The 15,403-nt window shown below is 41.2% G+C and overlaps 1 protein-coding gene and 1 long non-coding RNA gene across 2 annotated transcripts in view; both read left to right on the forward strand.

The window, feature by feature from the left end:
- LOC311031936 (tubulin beta-1 chain-like) overlaps positions 1–15,403 on the forward strand; it is a 131,929-nt gene that overhangs the window by 45,154 nt on the left and 71,372 nt on the right. The gene's annotated exons all lie outside the window — the stretch shown is intronic.
- The window catches only part of LOC311031966, an 85,292-nt gene continuing 73,279 nt past the window's right edge, over positions 3,391–15,403 (forward strand). The window contains exons 1-2 of the long non-coding RNA XR_014599125.1: positions 3,391–3,469; positions 3,987–4,147. This is a non-coding gene — a long non-coding RNA (uncharacterized lncRNA). The remainder of the gene's footprint in view (positions 3,470–3,986; positions 4,148–15,403) is intronic.

Consider the following 15,403-nt stretch of genomic DNA (forward strand, 5'->3'; position numbering starts at 1 on the left):
ACCGCGCGCGCACACTCCTCTTCTTCTACTTCCCTTACCCCAATTCACATCTCATGAAGCCCCCTACTGGCGAGGCGAAGAAATGCACAACTCACAACAACAATGCATTACCACCAGAATACAGATTAAATAAAAAGTAAACAAACAAAAACACGATTAATGTGGTTATTTCTAGGTGCTACACAAGCTCTCAGTAGACCACACACAACCAGGCTGTTCATCCCAGTGCAATAGACTGTTATTTTACACAAGTGCAATACAAACATAACATCCCATGCTCAATTTCTGTCTATAATGTAAATATCTAGTCCATTGTGTATATATTCTGGAAATTGTCTATTATGTACATTATATATTCTACTTTATTGAACTTTCTTTATATAGTCTTAGTGTTAATATCTTTTTTATATTGTACTTTTCTTGTCAATGCATGTTTATTATTTGTTATCCTTATTATTTTTTACTGTCTTGCTGCTGTAACGCTGTAAATTTCCCCACTCAAATGCTACTGTAAGAAACCTTGGAGTTATCTTTGATCTGGACCTGTCCTTTGACTGCATATTAAACAAACTACAAGGACAGCCTACTTTCACCTGCGTAACATTACTAAAATTAGGCCAATGCTGTCTCAAAAAGATGCAGAAAAACTGGTCCATGCATTTGTTACCTCAAGGCTGGACTATTGTCATTCTTTATTATGAGGCTGCTCTAATAAATCTCTTAAATCTCTCCAGCTGGTCCAGAATGCTGCAGTGCGTGTTCTGACTAAAACCAGAAGAAGGGATCACATTTCTCCTGTATTAGCTTCTCTGCACTGGCTGCCAGTAAAATCCAGAATAGAATTTAAAATCCTTCTCCTCACTTACAAGGTTCTTAATGGACAGGCACCATCATATCTTAAAGAGCTCATTAAACCCTACTGTCCTCCTAGAGCACTACGCTCTCAGAATAAAGGCTTACTTGTAGTTCCTAAAGTCTCCAAAATTAGAACAGGGGCCAGAGCTTTCAGCCATCAAGCTCCTCTTCTGTGGAACCGTCTTCCGGTTCCGGTTCGGGAGGCAGACACTGTTCCCACATTTAAGAGTAGGCTTAAAACCTTTCTCTTTGACACCGCTTATAGCTAGGGCTGGCTCAGGTTTGCCCCTGAGCCAGCTCTTGGTTAAACTGCTATAGGCCTAGACTGCTGGGGGATTATAGTGACACACTGAGCCTCTCTCTCTCTCTCTCTCTCTCTCTCTCTGTGTATGTTGCCCCTGTGCTCTCTTGCCTAGCAGGTCTCCCTGGACCGTGGTGGAACCTGATCCGGACTGCACCGATGTTGTGGTCTTGTTTGCCTCTTACCGCCAGTATGTTTAATTAAAGTAATTGACTAAAATCGGCATCTCTACTGTCACTAACTTGACTACTCCCGGGATCACTCCCGGGAGTCTGGCTATGCTTTCTGGTCCAGCAGAGTCCACTGAGGTCCTGACCGATGCAGACTGCTAACTGGCCTGATGCTGGAAACACCACATTGTAGCTCCACCTGCCCGCTCTGTGACTGCTCAACTACTCCTGCTTTCTGGTCTACGGCGACGTGGTTGGGATGGATCCATCTCGGCGTGGCTGTGCCTGCTGCCATGGACTACTACTGTTGATACTATTGCTTCTGTTAATACCACCACTACTGTTAATGCTACTACTACCATACTACCAACACCAAATGCAGTGGGAACCCACGGGCCTGGGCTGCACCAGATTTCTGCCTAAAAGGCTATTAAGGCAGTTTTTTCTCGCCACTGTCGCTGTAACGCCCCTGGGTGTTGTTGGGACTTTGAAATTGTGTTGACTCTTGAAATTTTGAGCGTATTCTAGTCCTGCTCAATGTGTTAAGTGACCTGAGATGACTTCTGTTGTGATTTGACACTATAAATAAAATTTAATTGAATTGGGACGAATAAAGAACTGTGTTATCTTATCTTATCTTATCTTATCTTATCTGATCTTATCTTATCTAATCTTATCTTATCTTATATAATCTTATCTTATGAGTACTTTTGAATACTGAATACTACCGATTGAAGTCTGTAAATTATTCAGAGACTGGTGGACATTATTTTTCAGAAATCCAAACTTTAGTGACTGAGCACCACAGCTATTCCTCCATTGTACTTTGGTAGAAGCAGAAATTGTGGTGGAACTAAGTACATTTACTTTAATACTTGTACCTTGTACCAAAACTGTCATCATACTATAAGAACACACCACCTCAGAAATGTGGAATCTGTGTTTGCATTCGTCCCCGTAACATTCAGCATCGACTCGACATTTGGTGCACTGAGCTTCAAATCTTTGCATGTAAACTTTTAATTATGAATCCATTGTCATTTTGAGAATCAACAAAGTGTAAAGTAAACAAAAGTGTGTTGTCAAAATAATGTCACCCAGCCCTCAGATAACTTCAGATAGCAGTGAAACAGCACCATCTTGTGGTCGCCGTGTGTTGCTATAAGTCCAACCAGAAGCCTCCGTAAACACTGTTGTTACGGTGTGTTACCTTTCCAGCTAATCGGCCCTGAACCCTAGTTGGGAGCACGCTGTGGATGCTAACGTGACCTTTGCTCGTTCAGCTGGTGACCCGCATTTCTAGTGTCCGGGTGACACGACCAGAAGAATGACAGGAGAGATCCTTCACCGTCCAACCAGAGGCTTTCATTGAGTCGTCTACAAGAGGACAAACGCTGCAGTCTTGTGAGGCTGTAATCTTCAGCTCATCTAATACACTTCTGCTGGCTAACAACACTCATTTGTACATCAACTTCACCGGCTGCAGCGAGGGAGCAGCGGCTTCTCACATCCACACACATCCACGGAGACTACGCTTCCCATCACACCTCACCTCACATACCGGTACGCAGGTTACCCATAAGGCCGGCAACACTACCCCCACCCTGGATGTTAATTACATCCCTAATATCACTCCAGCATTAATACACTGCTGAAATATTCCCCATGAAACCACATTTCCCACAGTCCATGAAGGGGTCCTCTCCCAGTGAGAGAACTTAAAGGCGAGGATGGGTAAAGGAATATCCAACAGAAGTCCATTGAACACACCGTGTGTCCTTCGTCCATAAAGGGAGCTGAGTGTCCATAACATAACATCCTTCTGCAGACTGAAAGGTTCAATACTGCTAATGCAGCGTTTAGCTCTGGCGTCGTGTGACATCACCCTGTGGTTTTCTCATGTTTTGATGTACTTTTCCATTTACACACATACCCCTCTACTGGAATATCACTTAACGTGCAAATATGGAATCATGTAATGCAGCAAGTATTGAGATTACTCTACAGTTCACCATCTTAGACCAAAACATTGAAAACAATTTCTGGAGCTTTTTCCCTCCTCATCCTAGAGGGGCGCTGTATCGGCCAAAACCCCAGCGCAGGCATCTGAGGAGGGCAGCGTTGGGCGTACAGCCAGCCTCAGGTAAAGTGGCGGTCTCACAATGCTCAGTGACCGACACAGTCACCAAGCAGGTCTGGTGCACTGCGGACCCTCCTCCGTCTCAGTAGAGCTCAAAGGTGGGCCAACAGTCTGCTCCCCGACAGGATCCTGGGTCCCAGCCTCATCCAGTTGAGGCTGAGGGAGGATGTCAGGAGGCCGGCGGCCGCTCGGTCAAGACGGTGGCGAAGAGAAGACACCCTGCGGTGATTCAAGTTTAACATCAAAGTCAAAGAAAAGCCACAAACCCGGAGAGGAATGCTATCTGTAGTGAGCTCAATCTAAGACCCTCTTGGGTTCTTGGCCTCCTAAACACCGCCTGTGAAGGGTCTCCTCCAAGAAGTTTGTAAACAAAGTCATGGCTGGGATCAACTCGTACCCAAAGTGACGTCTGAAAAATGTCTCAATGGAGCAATGGACTTCTGATCTTGTCAAGTAGAACGCTGCATTAAGCCAATACACTTTGGGAAACCAGTTCATGCCCAACGACATCATTTTTCAGATGCAGCTACGGCTACGGTCCAGTCAGCTACCTTCCACCAACTAACAAAAGAGGAGAGGTCACCATCCCAAGAATGGAACTGACAGCTGCTATGTTGTCAGTCAAAGTGGACAAAATGCTCAGAGCAGAATTGCAGTTGCTACTGAAAAAATCAGTTTTTTGTACTGATAGTCAAGCAGTAATCAAGTACATTGCAAATGAGTCAACAGTCAGAGATAACACAAATGTATCAGGATGGAAGGATGTGGAGACCACGTTAAATCCAGCTGACGATGCATCGAGGACTAAGTGCTGGAAGATTTGTGGATGGAAAAAGACTTTCCTGTTGAGGCCAGCCAGTGAACGGCCAAATGCACCATGAAATCCCAGCACTTAATCCAGATGACCCTGAGGTCAAAGTCAGGCTGGTTGTTTTGAAGGAAACAGAGACCCTACCACCCAGCTGCTCTCTGATGCCTCCTGTTGGCTGAAGAAAGGCTGTGGCATCATGGGTATTAAAGTTAAAAAGGCTCTTAGAATCTCACGCAAAACAGAAAAAGGAAAAGGAATCCTGTGTCGACCGCCCGTACACAAGATCACAAAGTAAAGTGACTAACTCAGGCTTTTTTTCAGCTTTTTACTCATGAAGATGTTTTTATAATTATCCTCATAATGGAAATTCACCACGATCATCTTATTGTGAGTTCATGATGGAGGATTTTCCCATTCCTAATCTGGGGTATAGTTGCTCTTTAAATTGGCAGTTCACATGTATAAGTGTTTCTCTCTGGAGTTTGGAGACTCCGTTTGTTACTCCAGCCATCAGATGAAGGGTGATAAATACAATATTTGCCGGTGGAAAAGCAGATATTCAAGTAAAGTACTTGGACCTAAAAACTGTACTTTAAAGTACTTGAGTAACTATTATTTGCAGCTGCAAAGAAAAACAATATTAAAGTCAGAATGAACTCAAATCTCATTCTGTGTTGTTAGACCAAAGACGACATGATACTCTGATCAAAGACTCCACGTCAGTGTGCAGGTTGTTATCATTCCTGTAACCGTGGTTACCGTGCTTTTGAATCCCATTAAAACTCTTCCTCCTGGTTTCCAAAGCAGCGGCTGGTCTGGCTCCACAGAACATCTCAGACATGAGTGTGAATTGAGTTTTTGTGTCCCATGCAACGAGAAGTGGATCACCTGGTGGTTTCATGGACTACCATTCTAAAGCCTCAAGTTCATAATCTGCTTTCTGGTCCATTTGACTCTAAATGGACCATCATTTACCAAATGAACATCATGCTGGAATGTTTTATTAAATGACATAAAAGTAGCCAGTGATGGGACAATATAGGATTTTATTGCTTAAAAAAAAAACACTGACAATCCCACAATCAGGATGACGGTAAATATCATCACGTGAACTGAAAAAGCTGTCGTGAAGAGAAATGAAAAACAGAGCCGTACTTTAAAAAAACAGGCTTTGGGGAATGATGAGAAAGAACAGACTCATATTGTTTTAAAATGTGTCCAAAGTATTTTACTCAACTGGAAGGACAGATCAAAACTATCAACCCACCATTGGCTTAATCTATGAACCGACCATGCAAATCTGGAACAGCTTACCTCACTGTTGGTACTATTACTTGTTAATACTACCACTACTGCTAGTACTACTACTACTATACTACCACCAACACCAAATACAGTTGGAACCCAAGGGCCCAGATTTCTGCCTGAAAGCCCATTACATATTATTACACTGTGGCTGTAACGCTCCTGGTGATGTTGGGACTTTGAAATTGTATTGACTCTGGAGCGTATTCTAGTCCTGCTCCATGTGTTAAGATGACTTCTGATGTGACGCTATAAATAACATTGAAGTGAATAAGATTGAATTGGATCATCAATAAAAGACAATATGACAGCATTCAATCAAACTTGGTTTCCTTTTCTCTTTACTTTCACGTTTGTTTTTCTTCTTTGGTGTTTGTTTTGGTTTGTAGCTTTTCTTGTGTATGTATTACTATTTTGTTTGTAGTACTAGTATAGTTGCAAATACTTATATTTCTATGTAAAAAACTCTATTTTGTTCTCTTGTTTGTAAATTCTTGTTTTGTCACCGATAAATAAATAATAATAATAACAATAACAATAATAATAAATTTTCATTTATATATTTGTTTTCTACTTGTGTTCTCTCTATATTAAAAGAAAAACATCATGCCAAGTATTTTTTTTTTCTAGAAAAAGGGGAATAACACTTATCTTATCTTTTCTATTTTAAGTTACATTAATGGATATTATGGATATTTAATTTACTTGGCTTCTATTTTTTAACAGTCTTATTATTCTATCTTATTTGAAAACGCACGTGTACACATGCATGTACATAATCAAATACAAGTACAGTTTAATGGAAAACAATCAAAATAGTTTAATTGAAAATGAATGATTGGTGATTTATGAGATGAAAAGTACATATTTGACCTTGGAAATAATATTGACTCAAGATCACCTTTGAAGATTGTGATAGAAAGCTCTTCAAAAAGATAGTAAGTGGACATTTCGTTGCGATTATACGGATAAAATGGTAAATTATTTGTAACTTAATTTACATGAAAGAATCTCACCTGGCAACCTTTGTCTCCGCTCTAAAATCTCTCCGGCTAACAGCCTGACTTATTTATTTGTTGTTTTTGATCGACTTAAATGATTTGGAGCAGACATAAAAATCGACATTAATATTTAATACATATGTCGTATTTTTAAAATACATTTTGCAACTATAGATTGTAAGGAAAAGAACAAAAGAAAGGTTCCGCTCTTATATCGATCGGACCACTATTAGCGACGAACCAGATGTTCAAGGTCCAAAAAACAAACCCCACATTTTGACGCTTGCAGCTGAGGTTTAGTAAGGATATGGCGGAACAACCAGTGAGAGTGTAAGTTTAACTGTAGAAATACTTCATATAAACTTCAATCTTGTTAAAATACCATGAATATGTGGTCCTTTTTAAAATGTGTATTTCATCAGGACCATGGTGTGACAGCTTGTGTGTCAGATTTCATTGTCTGGTTTATGCTAGTAGCAAATCTGCTGGACAAGGGAGGCTTTCTACGTAAATAAACGTGATACAAATCCATTTAGTTCGGCTTATTTCTGTGTGTTAAAACTTGATGAAGAAACATAAATGTATGCAGTTACCTATTTTGGCCAATAGATGGCGGTGTTTAATTGTTAATGCCCTCAGGCGTTACGCGATTGGTGCTGTTTGTCCTTTACCGGACACGTGTTTGCAGGTATTTGCTCCGCGGGCCGCCATGTTGGTTCAGTGTTTGTTTATGGTTTGCAAGGTAAGCACTATATGTATCTCTCCACATCTTAGTGAAATATCTTGACCATAAATCGTTAATTCGCTGTTCCATTTAAATGATGTGTTTATTGAGATGTTTGTCTACCACCATGATGAAGTGTTGGGATTTATTGCCTGGTTTTATACGAGTATGTCGGCTGTGATTATGGCTAGCTTTGTTAGCTGTATGTGTGCTAGCTCCGCGGATACTGTTAGCTATTAATCTTCCTGTGGGTTTTCTCTCATGCTCTGTGTTTTGAGCTGAAACCTTGTTTTAAGGGGTTTAATAGCTGTGAGGGCCCATCGCTTTATTCTGAATACTGTACAGTTACTTTATGACTTTATGACATATGACTTGACTGACGTCAGTGTTTGTTTATGGTTTTCTGTCGGCTGTCAGACTGGGCAGAAACCTCCACTACGCTGCTGTATTGAACCGTTCTTCTCCAAGTGGATCGTGTGACGAACTGAGCTACTAGTGTGGAGATGCATTGCCAGGATTTCCATCCTCTCAAACATATCCTTTGAAGGTTGAAGTGCATCTTATTGTGTTGTTATTAATTTGAAAAAAAGGAGAACATTTAAAGTGACTTGAATAGTGAATGAGTTTATTCTGTGTGGAACATTTCCATAAGGACAATCTGTGATTCATATTAGCAAGTGTTGCTGGTTTATCTCATCCATATTCTCTGTGCTGAACATAGCTGTGTTATGACGTTTTGAGTTACATTTCAGTTTAACGTGAGTTTTTGGGGTATCAAGTGATAATTGTGCCACACATTTTATTTTGGTTAACGGGCCCGTACGATACACGCCATCACATCCAGAACTGTCTGTCTGCCTGTCTGTCTGCTGCAGTATTTGTACGCCTTCAACATCGTCCCCATGAAGTCCATGGATCCGTCGGAGCTGGTGAAGCAGCCGAAGGACGGGACAGAAAACCCGTACAGAGCCTCGGCCAAAGACAAGACCGACAAACTGAAGGTGGACTTCAGCGCCGCACAGGAGGAGGTACCGAGAGCTTTCATGCCTTTCTTATGAATATCAGCTGATCAGCCACTGACTGTTATCAGCTGGTAGTCGTTCTAAACCGTCTGGTCGGTGAGCCGATCTGATGACTCGTCAAATCTTTGTGGAAATGTTTTCACAACTCGTTTGTCTGCTTTGAAGCCTGCTCTTTAATTGGCTCTCAGAGGGGCGTGTCCTGTCTGAACCGCTCAGATTCTTAATAAATACACGTGAACTAACCTACCTCATTTACATGTATAGGGTTTTAAATCTAGTAGCATTTTATGATTTCAACCAGCTCTTATCATGACTGCCAGTGAGATCCTTTAAAAAGAAAATGACACTCCAGGTCACTTAGAGGTGCTGAATGTGGTCATGTGATCCATTTTTATTCTGTGTCTGTCCTTCCTGTCGTCTGTTCAGGAGCCGGCCCATCAGTTCTTCTTCTACCTGAGCCAGAAGCAGGCGGGGGGTTTCCGGGGCCGCGGCAGGAAGAGACATCCGGACGAAGACGGACGAGGACGAGAGCAGCAGAGTGACCGAGGGGACGGGGGTCCTCACGGACAGACCAAGCAGCCCCGCAGGCACCGTGAGTCCAGCCGGTCTGGGAGAACAGCTCTAGTGCTGCATTTTCTAAATGGGGAGGGTTTCCAGTCTAAACACTGGACCCTCCATCAGATCAGGACACAGTCTCAAAAACCTCAGAACATGAGGAGGGTCCGTCTACCAGGAACCACCGAAGCACCATAGAAGTGTTCAGAATAAGACAGTAGTTAGAACATAGTTATTCCCCATGGCAGAAATGCACTACGACGTGTCATCAGAGCAGTGCTGCAGGAGAAACGCTCATAATAGTAAAAAGTCATCAGCAGCAGATGATGGTGTTTGTTGTTGTGATACTCGTTTTGGCCACAAGAGGGTGAAGAGGACCACGACTGACACGAAAATAATTCATGTTGTAACACAATATGTGCACCTCGTGTTTGGAGTTTTCCACCTGTTTCAAAGATGAAAAACAATCAAGGAACTGAACATCTTTTTTCAGCTGATTCTAAGTAATTAACAGAGGAGAACATTTAGATCAGGTGCTTTTACACAGAGGTAACGCTACAATCACGCCTTCACGCCGGTTTTGTGGAACCAGAGAGGCCGTGACGTGTAACAAGTCGCCGTCGCCGGTTGCGTGACGTCTTAAATGAGCGTCAGAGATCCGATCAGCTGGAGGGGAGGTGAACTTTTGCTCTTCGTGCCACGCTACGTGTTAGCTACTCGCTAACATATGAGTGATGTGGCGATCACTAACATTAAGACAAAGGGTGCCGTCCAATAGTCTATTTGCTTAGGAAGGTTCCTAACTGAAGAAGTGACCCGGAAGTAAACAAGTGGCCGCCATGATAAGAGCTGTTGGGATTCTCTAAATGCAAAGGAAAGGAGCTCCAATGCTTCCTTTCAGACCTCCTTTAGCATCGGATGCAACGGACCTTCCTATAGGAAAGGAAAGGAGATCACGCCGACCCACAATTCTTTGCGAGAGCAACATTAAAAGTGCTGCACACTTTGGGGGGGCGCGCTTGAGCATGCGAAGTGAGTAGACGTGTCTTCCACAGCTCCCGCAGAAATTTGCTAAATTTATACATTTTGGACCTCGTAACCGTTCAAACTTCGTTGGAAACACAGATTAAGTGACTTTATTGCCTCGCGAGTGGACAAATGCCTCCCAAACCGGCCAAACAACAACAACAGAGTGGGAGAAACATCCCGGTCGCCCCGGTTAGCGCTAGCAAAGAAACAGATGCTAATGCTAACAATATGGACGCGCTAGCTAACGCAGTTACTGCTGTGCAAGCCTCTATCAACTCATTTCGGGAGGAAAACCGGGCGTCAATTGCCTCTCTACATTCGATTCTGAGTGTTTATGGTCAAAGAATTACTGATGTAGAGGAAGGTATGAACGAGTTCGACAAGAGACTGAGCAGCGTGGAAACATCTCAAACTTCACTGGCTAAAGAAAACGATGCTTTGAAGGAGAAGGTGGCGTACTTGGAAAACTACACCAGACGGCAGAACATTCGCATTGTGGGGATACCAGAAAATGCGGAGGGCCCACGACCATCGGAATTCATTACCAAACTACTTATTGACGTGTTTGGGGAAGACAACTTTGAGAAGCCACCGTCGGTGGACAGAGCCCACAGAAGTTTGGCCCCCACACCAGTAGATGGCGACAATAGACCACGGCCGTTTATTGTCAAGCTCCATCACTTTCAAACTAAAGAGCTGATCCTACGCCTCGCCAGACAGAAGGGCCCGCTCTCCTACAACGGATCAAGATTTCACATCTTTCCTGATTACAGCCCGGATATCAACAAACGACGCGCAGCCTTCTCCGAGTCCAAAAAGAAGCTCCACGCCGCAAAGATCCAGTTCGCCCTCTACTACCCAGCCACTCTGCAGTTCACACACAACGGGAAACGCATGAAGTTCACTGACTCCGCGACGGCGCTGACCTATGTCAATAAAAACGTGGCTGCTGATGACGGAAGCTCCGTTTCACAAGTTACAGAAGATGGTGATTGAGGTAATATTGATGATTGGGTCAAAATACAAATAACTAATTAAAAGAGACGGTGATATCACTATATATGGTTATTCTGTCAGTGTTAACTGACAGTATTTTTTATTTTTATATTATTTTATTAGTACTGTTGATGTAGCAGCTGGACATTTTGTATGAATGTGTGTAACGTTACACATCACATGTATTGCTACAGATGTACGCCCTCCTAATTATTATTATTATTCTTTTTTTTTTTTTTTTCTTTTTTTTAATGATTACCACCGATCTCGTTACACTGTTTTTCAAAGGCCTATAGATACCATGGTTTCAACAGGGTGAAAGGATATCGCAGGTCATTTAATACATTGTTTAAGAGGTTCATTAATGGTTGAGAAATGTATACTCATTATTGCGGGTAGCATGCAAATGCAGGTTTGCAACAGTTTGACGTTGTTTGAGGGGGGTAGCCTTCTTAAGGCTTGTTTATGTGTTATATGTAGTAGTTATGATGTCTTATTTGTTTTGTATACAGTTTGTGCACTTACTTGGGTTTTTTATCATCTAAAAGGGGTAGACACTGCTATTTTTGAATCGAGTAGTTCTAATGGCACAGAGTAATTCACATTTTGTCCCAGGTAAAGATGACATGAAAATTATAAGCTGGAATGTTAAGGGTCTAAATCAGGCAGTCAAAAGAAAAAGGGTCCTCTCTCATTTGCAACACCTTGGGGTTGGTATTGCCTTTCTCCAGGAAACCCACCTTCCAAATCAAGACCAGTCAAAAATTCATAAAGAATGGGTAGGGCAAATGTTTCATTCACAATTTAACTGTAAAGGTAGAGGAGTAGCTATACTCATTCACAAAAAGATTCCCTTCATTGTATCAAACACTATCTTGGACCCAAATGGCAGATATGTGATGGTTGTAGGAGAGCTGTTTCAACTTCGCCTAGTATTGGTTAATATCTACGGCCCGAACTTTGATGATGATCATTTTTTTAAAAAGATGCTAAACTCCATCCCTAATCTGGATAGTCATCATTTAATTATGTCTGGGGATTACAACCTGGTGATGGATTCCACTTGGGATCGCTCTTCTCAATCTGTACCAAGACCATCTAAATCGGTGCAAACAATTAAATCGTTCACAGATATACATAAATTAATAGATCCATGGAGATTTAAGCATCCCACTAAACGGGAGTATTCGTATTACTCTAATGTACATAAATCATTTTCCAGGATAGATTTTTTTTTGGTTGACCCCTACTTATTGAATGTTATTACAGATTGTAAATATGACCCAATTATTATTTCTGACCATGCCCCAGTGAGTATTAAAGTAACTCTTCCAATTCAGAGGACAAAATGGACATGGCAACTTGATACACTCCTGCTGGCAGATTCAGATTTCGTAAAGTTCATTGCAGAACAGATAGATTTCTTTCTGCAGGTAAACAGAACTGATAACATTTCAGCCTCAACTCTCTGGGAGACACTCAAAGCATATCTCAGAGGGCAGATTATTTCTCGTTCTGCTTATATTAGGAAAATGAAATATAAGAAAATTGAGGAGTTATCTTCAGAAATTAAGGCTCTGGACGGACTCATAGCTGGTTCTCCGACCCCCGATTTGATTAAGAGGAGAGTAGGCATACAAACTGAAATTGATCTCTTAACTACCACTCAAGCAGAGAGGCTCATCCTTAAATCCCGTAGCAGATTTTATGAAGAGGGGGATAAACCATCCAAATTATTAGCCAGTCAACTTCGTCAAAAAGCAGCATCCCGTAATATTTCGCAAATTATGCTACCTGATGGTTCCTCAACAGAAGATCATCAGGCTATTAACAACTGCTTTAAAGAGTTCTACTCTAAATTATATTCTTCAGACTCAACATCGGATCACAGCCAATTTGACTTTTTTTTTTCTAATCTGAATATTCCTACAATTGACTCTGACTCTAAAGAGAGATTGGAAGAAAATCTGACACTGGTGGAAATTAATAATGCTATAATGTCCCTTCAGAATGGAAAAGCCCCTGGCCCGGATGGGTTTCCAACTGATTTTTATAAAAAATTTAAAGATAAACTTGCCCCTCTTCTTCTCTCAGTTTACGCAGAAGCACTGGAGAATAATATTCTTCCGCCTACTCTTCGCCAGGCATCTATTACACTGTTATTAAAGAAGAATAAGGACCCTCGTGACTGCTCTTCTTACAGACCGATTAACTTGACAAACTGTGATGGTAAAGTGTTCTCAAAGGTCATTGCACTCCGGCTTGAGACAATTCTTCCTCATATCATCTCGGAGGACCAGACTGGATTTGTCCAGGGCAGACAATCATATTCTAACCTGAGACGATTGTTTAATATAATTTACACTGAATCTAACTCTCCATCTCCAGAAGCAGTAATATCGCTTGATGCCGAAAAGGCGTTTGATCGGGTCGAGTGGAATTATCTTTTTTATACACTTAGCAGATTTGGTTTTGGCCCTAGTTTCATTCAACTTATCAAGCTCATTTACACTGATCCTACTGCCTCAGTTTATACCAATGGTATCTCATCAGAGTACTTTCCTCTTCACAGAGGGACGAAACAAGGGGATCCAGTGAGTCCGTTGCTTTTCGTTCTAGCTATAGAACCACTCGCTATAGCTCTCAGATGCAATGATATTATACAAGGTATTTCACGTGGTGACCTAACTCACACTGTCTCGCTTTATGCAGACGATTTATTACTATATGTTACCAACCCTAGTACATCTACCCCTGAAATCCTTAGAATCTTGCAGGAATTTGGAAATATATCTGGATATAAACTAAATTTTAATAAAAGCGAATACTTCCCCATTAGTGATAATGCTGGAGAATATCCCAACCTGCCATTTAAGTTGTCCGCCGAGTCCTTCACATATCTAGGTGTAAAGGTCACCAAATCCTATTACAGTCTATTTAAAAGTAACTTCACTCATCACTGGAACAGTGTAAACAAGATATTAAAAGATGGTCTATTTTGCCTCTTTCTCTCATAGGGAGAACAAATTCTGTAAAGATGACTATTGTGCCAAAATTTTTATATTTGTTTCAGGCGTTGCCTGTTTTCATACCACAATCTTTTTTCAAGGCATTTAATCAAATTATTTCTTCCTTTATATGGAATAATAAACCAGCTCGCATAAGAAAAGAATTTATGGAAAGACCAAAAGGTGTAGGTGGGCTTTCACTTCCAAATCTGCGTACGTATTATTGGGCTGCAAATCTTAATGCCATTTCTCTGTGGTTAAAAGATTGGAATGATAAGATCCCCGCATGGCTCCAGATTGAAAAGACCACAAGCAGCCCACATTCACTCCCTGCCTTACTTTGTGCTCCCTTACCACCACTAGTTAACAATATTAAAGATAATATAATTGTAACTCAATCCTTACGTATCGTGAACCAGTTCAAAAGATGTCTGGGTATTCAGAGTATTTCTATTCACTCTCCAATAATACATAATCACCTTTTTCAGCCATCTTTATTGGACAATGGCTTCAAAATTTGGTATAATAAGGTTATTCATAGTATTGAGGACTTGTATGTTAACAACACTTTTGCTAGCTTTGAACAGCTATCCAGTAAATTTGGTCTGACCAATAATCATTTTTGGCGATACTTGCAGATTAGAGATTTTACTCGTAAAAAAATTGCTAATTTTCCTACTCTTCCCCCTTCTTCCTGTTTGGATTCCCTATTAAGGGTTAATATGCTGAACAAAAGCAGAATATCATTTATTTATTCCCATATTATGGATTGCTGCAACCACTCTATTTCACATATACGAGAACAATGGGAACATGACTTGGGGGCTCAGATGTCCAATGAGGAATGGGATATGGCTCTTACTAGGGTCCACTCTTCTTCCATCTGCTCTAGACATGCTTTAATACAGTTTAAAGTTTTGCATAGGTTACATTTCTCAAAAGCTAAATTAGCAAGAATATTTCCGAATGTAGACCCACTATGTGACAGATGTAAACAGACCCCAGCTACTTCTTATCATATGTTCTGGTCTTGTCCAAAACTTGTCCCTTTCTGGTCATCCTTTTTTGAAGTAATTTCTAATGCTTATGCTTATCACATCTCACCTTCTCCGTTGGTTGCTGTTTTTGGTTTGTTTTCTGACCCAACGGGATCTGTTCCCCCTGCTCATTTACAGAGGGTCATTGCCTTTTCCTCCTTATTAGCTAGACGCTTGATTTTATTCAAATGGAAGGCTGCTACTCCTCCATCTCATCACCACTGGATTCGGGACGTTATGCAGAACCTTAAACTGGAAAAGATCAGATGTACCCTCAACGGCTCCATCAACAGATTCCACAAAACCTGGGACTCTCTAATAACTTATGTGAACAATTTACCTGGTCTGGAACTGGAACTCTGAATCATTACATCTGCCCTTGAACAAATTCTGTAATAAGAAATATTAAGTGCACTTGTTGTTGTTTTTTTTGTTTGTCTGTTTTTTTT

This window comes from Eutrigla gurnardus (genome assembly GCF_963514095.1).
Source record: "Eutrigla gurnardus genome assembly, chromosome: 21".
Taxonomy (NCBI): domain Eukaryota; kingdom Metazoa; phylum Chordata; class Actinopteri; order Perciformes; family Triglidae; genus Eutrigla; species Eutrigla gurnardus.